The sequence below is a fragment of the Ursus arctos genome, unplaced genomic scaffold (assembly GCF_023065955.2).
Source record: "Ursus arctos isolate Adak ecotype North America unplaced genomic scaffold, UrsArc2.0 scaffold_37, whole genome shotgun sequence".
In the NCBI taxonomy this organism is placed as follows: domain Eukaryota; kingdom Metazoa; phylum Chordata; class Mammalia; order Carnivora; family Ursidae; genus Ursus; species Ursus arctos.
Window position 1 is genome coordinate 22,793,921 of NW_026623053.1, and position 10,430 is coordinate 22,804,350.

General features: G+C 35.3%; 1 pseudogene; it reads left to right on the plus strand.

The window, feature by feature from the left end:
* The first annotated feature begins 7,430 nt into the window (after positions 1 to 7,430).
* LOC130542542 (mitochondrial transcription rescue factor 1-like) lies at positions 7,431 to 8,284 on the plus strand (annotated as a pseudogene).
* The last annotated feature ends 2,146 nt before the right edge of the window (positions 8,285 to 10,430 follow it).

A 10,430-nucleotide genomic window follows, 5' to 3' on the forward strand; every position in this document is an offset into this window, starting at 1 on the left:
AAGAAGATATTAAAAACATTGCTGAGTTATATAAACCCATTCTACCCAGTGTTGGAATCACTTTTCATTCCATTTATAAGTTTGATGTTATTTTTCTTCTCTATAATTTTGGCAGTAGAGAATCCTCCACTACAACCAGACCAAAACCATAAAAGAACCCTAAGCTCTTAAATAACTACAATTACAACCATTTAATTTGTTTTCTTTTAAAAACAGCTTGGAGAAGAACTTCAGGCTGATTTATACAGTTAATTTCCATTTCATAATTTTAATATTTTTCTTATCTTACTGTGACATTGTAAAACTATGAGATTATGGACATTGTGAACAGAATTAGTTACATTCTCAGAGGCCTCTTTTCAGAGAATTTACTACTATCATAATTAAAACTGATGGGTATGACTTATGCATGGTAATAGGTTTTCAAAGAAAGGTTAAGAATTAAAATAATGATACATTTTAAAATGGGAGAACAGACCATAGAATTATTTCCAATATTTCAATAAAAATAAGCAAGTGTACCTTTGCCATTGTGTTGCTCTAATCATGAGAGGTCGCCACATAATTCAAATAGTGGTTAAAATTTAGCATTATCCAAGCTGATAATTCATAATTAGGTCTGAGTCACTAGCCTCTTTCTTCCCCAGTTTCTTTGTTTAAAAAATAAATATGGTTATTATAATTTAACACTTCAGGATTAACATGAGAATTGCTCGAAGATTATTTTAATTGTGCAATGGTTGTTCCTATGGTTCCACTGAAACTTAATTGTCGGCAAGGATTTGTTAAACTAGTAAAAATAGCTCTACATTTTCTGGCATTTCCCCCATCACCACTACAAATAAATTTGCCAGTCACTGAATCATTTCAAAATGAGGAAAAAAATAAATAAATCAGTGAACCATTGATGCCTTAAATTTTAACTCACTCAGTCTTAATTGGTTTTATTTTGACAAAATTTGATGACGTCAAAGAAACTAAAATTTTCCTTTGCCTCTGGACTTGACTTCTTATGTTTTACCTTCTTAGCTAGTACATGCTAGTGTGACTACAAGTGTCTATTTTGAAATGTCCACAGGAGAAAAGGCACTGGTGGATGTATCCATAGACCAAGACATTCTTTGCTAGTTCAGAGGTTTCTGCTAGTGATGCTCTAGTGAAATCATGTTTCCTCTATCTTCTAATTACTGCAGGTTACATGGATTTTCTCATTTTGAAATTTGTTTGTTACTACTTGGCATGTCAGTTATTACTATTCATTTTATCAATTTAAATAAAATCAGAGAGTACTTGATAGCATGATTAGACTTCTGAAAATGAAAATTAATCCTTGGTAATGGATCATGCCTCTATAAATGTAGGAAACATTAATTATTATCATTTGAGTGATTTTAATTCAATATAACTTCAATCTCTTTTAATAATTTTTATCCTTTCTGGTCTCCTTTATTCTTGATTTTTTTTAAAGATTTTATTTATTTATTTGACAGAGATAGAGACAGCCAGCGAGAGAGGGAACACAAGCAGGGGGAGTGGGAGAGGAAGAAGCAGGCTCCTAGCGGAGGAGCCTGATGTGGGGCTCGATCCCAGAACGCCGGGATCATGCCCTGAGCCGAAGGCAGACGCTTAACCGCTGTGCCACCCAGGCACCCCCATTCTTGATTTTTTTAATGGCATGTAAAGGCAAATTGTAATGATTTCAATTCCACTAAACATGCACTTCAGATCTTTTCCCAAAAAAGTACTCTCATCCCATGCTCTGCCACTTCCATTTTGTTTGGTTAGTTATTGATGTAAAGAATTTTAAAAATCTGCTATTTATAAACAGATTGCTGCTTTACGACTATATAAAATTAATTTTAGTGAAGGTCTTTGATAAAAAGAAAACTTTCAACAATTCCAAAAAGATGTCCATAGAGAGTTCTTATGGTCAGACCAGTATTTTGTCCATAAAACTGCTCTAGGACAGCCCTACCCAGGAGACCGTGACTGTGGCTCCAAGCATTCTCTTTCAGAGCAGCACTACACCACCATTTAAACTAGAAAACATGTTACCTGCCAAAGTTACTCAGCAATACCTCCCATAGCCATAGAAATTCTTAATACAAAACCCAACAAAAATAACAAATACCTAATTTTGGATAATGTGATTATATCGGTTGCACTAAATAGTTTTAAAACTGTTTCAAACACAGTTTCAACACAGTTTCAAAACTGCATGAACTCTTTCTTCTGGGTCCTAAATCCCACTAGTCTGCCTAAATGCCAGAAGAAAAAAATCTTCATTTTGTCCTAGTCTTTCTCACGCAGAGATATTTATAAAAGAGCACTTACTTTAAAAATTACTATCCACTGGGGCTCCTGGGGGGCTCAGTTGGTTAAGCAGCTTCCTTGGGCTAAGGTCATGAATCTGGGGCTGGGTCCCTGAGATCTAGCCCCACATTGAGCCCCCATCATGCTCCCTGCTCAGGGGGAGTCTGCTTCTCCCTCTCCCTCTGCACCTCCCTGTCGCTCTTGTGCTCTCTCTCTCTCAAGTAAATAAATAAAATCTTTTTAAAAAGTTAATAACCATCTAGTTTGTAATCTCAATATCAGGAATTCTATATCCAGTTGAAAGCAGCTTGAAAGCTTCTCAGAATGCAGAAAATGTATATAAACCAGAGAGGTCAGGTTTGGCCCACCTCTATAGATTTCAGATGTCATCTGATTTTGTACTTTTTTGTGGCATTTGGATGATTTTGGGAGTCACCGGGGATATGTTTCCAGAATTCCTTTGATTAAATCACGTTGGCAAGACATGTCCTTTTTCACAGCCCTCACCCCAACAATGAGGGTCTATACCATGTCCTCTTGCTACTTTGGGCCATTTGTTTATTTGATACGCTATGCTCAGCTCTGGTTATTCCAGCAGGACAGCCTAAGCTCAAACAGCTTGATCCTATTGCAACAGAGGAAATCCTCTCATCATTTCCAGCTCAAACAAGAAAGGCAGAGGTTTCCTGCACTCCCTTCTATCAGTTTTGCCATGTGTGCCCTATTTTTATATTCTGTAATTATTGTATCCATCTATCAGTTTAATTACTCAGCAAATTCCAGAGAAAAGATGATCACCTTCCTAGTTTGTGAAGGGAAATTCTTGGCCATTCATAATGAAAGGGACGGACCTACCATCATCGTTATCACTGCAAGCAAGGGAGGAGGAAAAGCAGAAACGCTGAACTCTTTTTGTTTGTTTAAATCAAATTTAATGAAACTTCATGAGGAAGAATATGTTAAGGGTATATATACCAAAAGTTGGAGTATTTTGTATTCTGGCTTAAGCAGCAGCTGTCTAGAGGCAAATCTGCTTTGGGTAATGGTCTTCTCATTATTTTCCCAAATTAAATAATGTTGTACAGCCATGGAGTGCAGACCGTCACAATTTTATGTTATATGAATTCTCTTCACCCTTCTTATAGTTAATATTTTAGAGTGATAGGATTTGGAGGTTTTGTCTGAAGTTGATAAAGGTGAAGGATGCAGACATCATGTTGTCATTCTAAATATCACAGAATCTGAACATTCCTCAAAATAAGATATCTAGAGACAGATCAGGACAAATATCTTTAAAACAGGGGCCAAGTTGTAGTGGTAAGCTGACTCTTTCCTGACAAGAGTCTGATTTTCATGGTATTCGGAGGGACTTAAACTGGAAAGAGAATAAAGTGCTACCATGAGAGAGATTGGAGTCACACTGAATTATATGACCCTGTTCAAAATAAACAACTTACAGTTTCAGTAGGAAATCATACATATACTTTCAAAGAGGCAAAGATGACACACATAAAAATCTAATTCCAAAGATATTCTGTGCTCTCTCTTTTTGCACATGTTGTAGTATAGTACACAAAATGTTCTGCAATTTTTAAAAATAACAGTATATATTGGAGATGATGTCATACATTTATGTTGTTATCAATCTTTAGGTATTATATCAATGTTATAGTGAGTAGAGAACATAAAAATTCCAATAGGAAGTTCTGGTCAAAGAAATGTGCAGTTATAATTTGGGTTGATTTTCCAAAATGCCATACAAAGAAATTATATTAACTTATACTCCCATCAATATTTGAGAGTGACTTTTCCTCCACAAATTGAGTAAAGAGGAGTATTATATCTCATTAAAATTTCTATATGTATTTACTTAAATTAAAATATTGAATACTTTCATTATATATTTAGAATTTTTTCTCTTAATTTTTTCTTAACATTCTACAACATGTTTCTATTTAGTAGCTAGAATTCTTTTATTTGAAGAAATGTTTTAGGGATATCCAGGTGGCTCAGTTGGTCAAGCATCTGCCTTTGGTTCAGGTCATGATCCTGGGGTCCTGGGATCGAGTCCTTCATTGGGCTCCTTGCTTTGCGGGGAGCCTGCTTCTCCCTCTGCCTGCCACTCCCCCTGCTTGTGCTCTCTCTCTGTGTCAAATAAATAAATAGAACCTTTAAAAAAAAAAAAGAAATGTTTTATGGATTGGAGAAACTGTCCTTTTTTATGTGACATAAATTGCAAAATCTTTTATTCTATGGTAATTCATCTTTCACTTTGCAGAATGTATGTGTTCATGTAGTTGAAGATATTAAATTTTTATGTTTTCTGGCGTTGCATTAAAGATATAAAGACTTTACATACTACATATTTAAAATAATTAAAGGATAATTTTTCTACAGACTTTTTAAATGCTCTTATAGTTTTAGTTTTCACATTCAAAAATATTCGATTGATATGGTACATAGCCGAACGTAAGATGAGAGCTATGGGCCCAATTATATTTATTTTTCCAAAAAACTACCCAGTTGTCACAAAACTGCTTATATAAAAAAATCAGTAACGTGATTGCTTGTAAAATTAACTAGCTAAAACAATAGTTTTCACATATTAAAAACAAGCATGTATTTGTATATTACCATAGGAACCCCAAAGATAAAATAATATTAACAAGAAATAAGTGAATTCTATATGAAGACAGTCTATGTTTCTAAATCTATAAGATGACATGACATGATTTAGTTGAAGAGTGTACCATGTTCTGGACAAACATTAAAAAGTTGCCAATTTCCACCAAATACCAATAAATAAACATAATCTCAAGTAAATTAACTACAGAATGTTTTTACCACTAAATAAATTTCTTTGGACACATAAACAAGCAGGTATAGCTAGAATAAAAATCTGAAAAAGAAAAGTGATAAGAATAAGCAAGATAATAAAGCACACTGGAGCTATGCTATGCAGTTGAAATGAAACAGTGTGGCACGGTCATATTACTAGAGAGTTCAACAGAAAAAATTCAGAAAAATAGGAAAGTCCCATAATGCCCAATAGAATTTTAAGATATGAGAAAAGTGACAACTTGATTTGTGAGGAAAAACATGGATTATTTAATAAATCAGGCTCCATTTCAGGGGCATATCACTTCAGAATTTTTATATTGATATATTTTTGTGAATTTGAAAACTAATTTTTCTCTGTTGGTGGGTATCAATTCCATAAATAATTTTGAGCTCCACCTAAATACATTGTGTTGTGTCAGAAATTACTGGGGACTCGAAGAATTAAATATGCTCTCTCCAATGAAAACATTTTGGGTAGCTAAGAATTGTACTATTTAAATTCTTGCACAATAATTTAAATATAAATTTATATGTATAAATACAATGCCATAGAAATACTACTAAGCACGTTATTGTCAGACTTTCTAAAGCCTTCATTTTGCTAAGTTCAATGGCAATTTATGTGTTTTCACAGTATCCATTGTCTGAGCTGCATTTGATGCAAATGAACACCCCTTCCCTCTTTCTTTCTTTCTTTTTTTTTAAATTGGGCAAAATGGGTGAAGGGGAAGGGAGACACAGGTTTCCAGTTATGGAATGAAGAAGTCATGGGACTAAAAGGCACCGCATAAGGAATATAGCCCTCGATATTGTAACAGCATTGCATGGTGACAGATGGTAGCTACACTAGTGGTGAGCACAGCATGATGTATGAATTTGTGGAACTACTATGTTGTACACCTGAAACTAATGTAACAGTCTGTGTCCACTATACTCAAACACAAAAAGGAATTAAATTGTGATTAAATGCTCATAACATAAAACTTACAATTCAACTTATTTTTTTAGTGTCCAGTTTTGGGGCATTAAGTACAGTCATGTTATCATGCAACCATCACCACTATCCATCCACAGAACTTTTCCATCTTTCCAAACTGAAACTCTTTATTTATTAGATAGTAACTTTAATTCACCACTGCTCCCAGTTCCTGGAAATCAGCATTCTACTTTCTGTTTCTATGAATTTGACTACCCTAGGTATCTTACTCAGTAGAATTACACAATATTTTTAATTTTGTGTGTGGCTTATTTTCCTTAGCATAATGTCTTCAAGATTCATCTGTGGAACATGTGTCAGAATTTTCTTCTTTTTTAAGCCTGAAACAAATTCTGTTGTATGTATATACCACATTTTCTTTAGCCATTCATTAGTCAATAGGCACTTGGGCTGCTCCCACTGTTTGAGTCCTGTGAATAATATTATGAAAATGTGTGTGCAAATATATCAGTCCTTGCTTTCAATTATTTTGTGTATATACCTAGAAGTGGAATTTCTGAATCATACGGTATGTTATATGCATCATTGTGTGATTGTGTGTGTGTGTGTGTGTGTGTGTGTGAGAGAGAGAGAGAGAGAGAGAGAGAGAGAGAGAGAGAGATTCATTAGAAAGAATGGGAAAGGAAATGACTGGCAGAGCCACAGTCTGTGCAGAAGGTTTAATTATCTCAAGTTCCTAAGTTTTGTGGGGTTTTTTTTCTTTTTTCCTAAATCAGCTTAATCTTCCTCATGTGTTTCCTTATGTGAAAATTACTTTTATTATATACACATCTTTATCCCCAAATTTTCCCGTTTATGGAGGTCTTTGGCATCTCCTATTCTAGAAGTATTTCTGAGGGTGGTAAGGGTTTGCTATTATTACGGGTCCCAGAAGAGTGTAACTATCACTCCAAACTTGCAAACTTAGGAAGCAATTTCCTTGAATACATTTTGTTTCCTCCTCTGAGCTCTAGGAAGAGGCAAGATTACTTGCTGCTTTCATGGAATAGTGAGTACAGCTTTTCTGTCCTCTTACTAAGTGGATGAAGACAAAACTGACTTTACAAAGAGGGACAATTATGCTTGGATGATAGGTGTGAACTGGTGCCTATCCTAAGAGAACCGCTTCGAGGTCCCCTTAAAGCCCTAGATCTATAAAGCTTCCCAGTCCCAGCTCCCTGTACCACATATACCCAGACCTTTCAAAATTGTATCTGAAGGGCAGGGGGTGGCCCTGAGGTCTGCAGTGCACAGACAAGGGGAGGGAAGAACCAGAGGCTCTAATTATCATAAAGCTTATATGTCATGCCTATGTTTAGCGTCAGTCTGCCTGGTTTTAAGAAAGCCTGAGTTGGACTCTGAGCAACACCTTTTTCACACAAACTCTGTGTTTCTTGGCATCCACACATATTTTTCTAGTATCATATTTATTGCATCACATTATAAAGCACTTTTCCATAATATTTTCTCTCTGAGACTCCCAGGGCTTTTAATATCTCTAGAATATATTTTTCCATTTTCCATAAGACTAAAAAGTAATAAAAGTTCTAAAAATATCCACTAAAAATACCTGCAAGAAGTAGAAGATGAAGAAGACTGTGATAGAGAGAATGATCAAAACGAGATGAATGAGCAGGGAGGGGAGGTTGAGGACGACCCCAGTGTGGTCAGAGATATAAAAACTTGGGAAAAAAAATAGTGCAGTCTTTTCTATACCATGTTACCCTCAACGCAGGCCTAGATATTGGAAGAAAATGAGAAAAATAATTCCTAGAAGCAATGCAGGTAGTTAAGTGACTACCTGCAAATCCCACGTGCCACATTTCCTTGATTCTAAGGCACAGTTAATGTAAGATGAACCACTGATTTAATAAGTTTTTTGAAGGGAAAAGGAATCACTATATAGATGTGACAAAATGCACCTGATTTCATAAATGCTGCAACGCGAGAAGCACAGTGGAAGCTGCATTCTACAAAGATGAGCTCAGGCTGCACGGGGAGACATTATGGACAAAAAGCAGAATGGTGAACAAGGGAGATACATTGGATCTTCACACAGGAGAGGATGAAGAAGCAAGAACAGGGATAATAATGATGTGGATTAGCCCAAGAAATTTTAAAAACATGTTTGCAAAACATCTTATTTGTACCTAGGAATGACCATACAATGCTCAGAAGTCACAGAATAATTTAAGGAAGAAAAAAAATTAAATAAGCAAAACCTTTTAATTCAGGGATATTGAAATATAACTGTAGTGCCTCCATGTAAACTATCTTAAAACAATGAAGCTTTATTAATTCCTGATACATACAGTACAATACATTTTTAATAAAATAAAATAATATACCTAATAACCTCAGCACATGGGCCAACAAAAACCCTACATAGAAAAAAAAAAAAAACCCAACATTATCACTTGTATCAGTGCAAGGTGAAGTAAAAAATTCCAATTACTCTGAGAAAATATACAAGAAGAGATCGAATGCATGTTCAGTCCTGAAGATACAAAATCTGCTTAATTATACTTCCACGCTGTTTTTGAACGATACCAGATGCTTTCAGTAATCTGTGTTTGGTGCGTAGTATTCATCTTGGTATATGATACATTACTCAGAATTTATGAAAATTAGAAAAAAAATTAAAAGAGTTTGTGCTCAGATCTTTCCAGTGTGAGCCAGAAAGGTAAATTTTTGTTTCAACTTACATTAATTTGAATTTAGGCAGCCTTTTTTCCCATTTAGACTTATCTAATTTTACTTTTATTGTTCTAGTCTGGTGAAAGAGTAACGCTGAATCGCTACATCACTTTCTCTTAGCTAATTTTGAGACTCCCGTAGAATGTGATGATATGTTTCCTTCCAAACATTGTATTTATAAGGGAACATGATAAAAAGCACCCTATTCCTCGGTAAAGATAATCAATGACAATGTTATTTTAAAATTTATCATGAGGAAATACTTGTTAGTTTGTTGTAAACATATGTTGCACTTTGAACTTTTGCCTGCAGAAAATTCTTGTAATCTCTCTTGAATAAGAATAATGCCAGATAAAGTTTGATGATACTATCTTGTCTTTTTAAAAGAAATAGCGATATAAAATATATAGATAAGCAGTTTCCATTCCACTTCCCCTTAGCCCTTGATTCCATTGTCACACAGATGTCCTATTCACGCATCTTCTCCCTGAGGATATTTGACTCACAAACTAATAGGACCCCCAGTATTGTTCCTTTTCTTCCATGTACCGTGCACTGCAATCTAGGCCATGTCACGTGTCCTCTCTTCTCCCAGTGCCACTGACACTTTAATTCACTGCAAGTGCTTGTCCCTAGACAGAACAATGGAGCTAACCAACACTGGGAGTGGTGTGTGTATGTGTGTGTATGCAGGTGTGGGTGTGTGTACGGGTTATCTCTGCGTACGTGGTGTGGGTTTATGTGTGTGTGTGCACTTAAGTGAGAGACTGGGTCAGTGTTGAGATTCCCTGAGTACTTTCTTAGCGCTGTAGACAGTTGTCTGTTTCTAGGTCACTACTTGGTGACATGGCTGTGCAGTTGAAATGTGGTGCATTGACACCGCTGACTTTTTGAATGTAAGCATGTTTGGCTTTGTTGATTTAGACATTAGCCTGGGAATATGTATGAGAGGCAGATAATAAGTGGGAATAAGTAGGTAGTGACAGAGCAGAAATATGAAGAGAGGAACTTTAAGAGACAAGCTATTTAAAAAGATAATGTATCTATGAAGAGTGTGAGTGACAAGGAATTGTATGTCAGAATTAGGGAATGGCAGGTAAGGCACAAAGGAAAATCAGGCTGCAGGCATCAGAAAGGGAGAGCATGTGCATGACGGTACAAGTGGGAAGCAGACAATAAAATAAATAAGGTGAGAGATAAAATAGGAATGTTTTGGAGTGGAAACAGAAGACAGGAACTAGGAGGAAAATGTAACTTTAGGAAACTTAACTTTTATTATCATGTTCAGATTTTTAAAAATACAAACAAAAATGATTTTTTTTATGATAAGTGTAATTGATTTAGGTTTATGGGGAATTTTCAGGAAACGTAATTTTAGAAGTGGCAAAGACAAAGACAAAAATAATCTGCATTATTTTACTATTTTTATTCACTTGCAATCACCCAGAATGATGGGAACGTATGATGGAACTTAGAAAACTGAATTTCTTTCCAATATTTACACACAGAGTTATAGCATTTGATTTTGGAAAAACAGCATTCTCCCTCAGCTTTTCAGTGTGAAAGAGTTGATGTCACTGTTTCACTGGCCTAGGAAATCAAC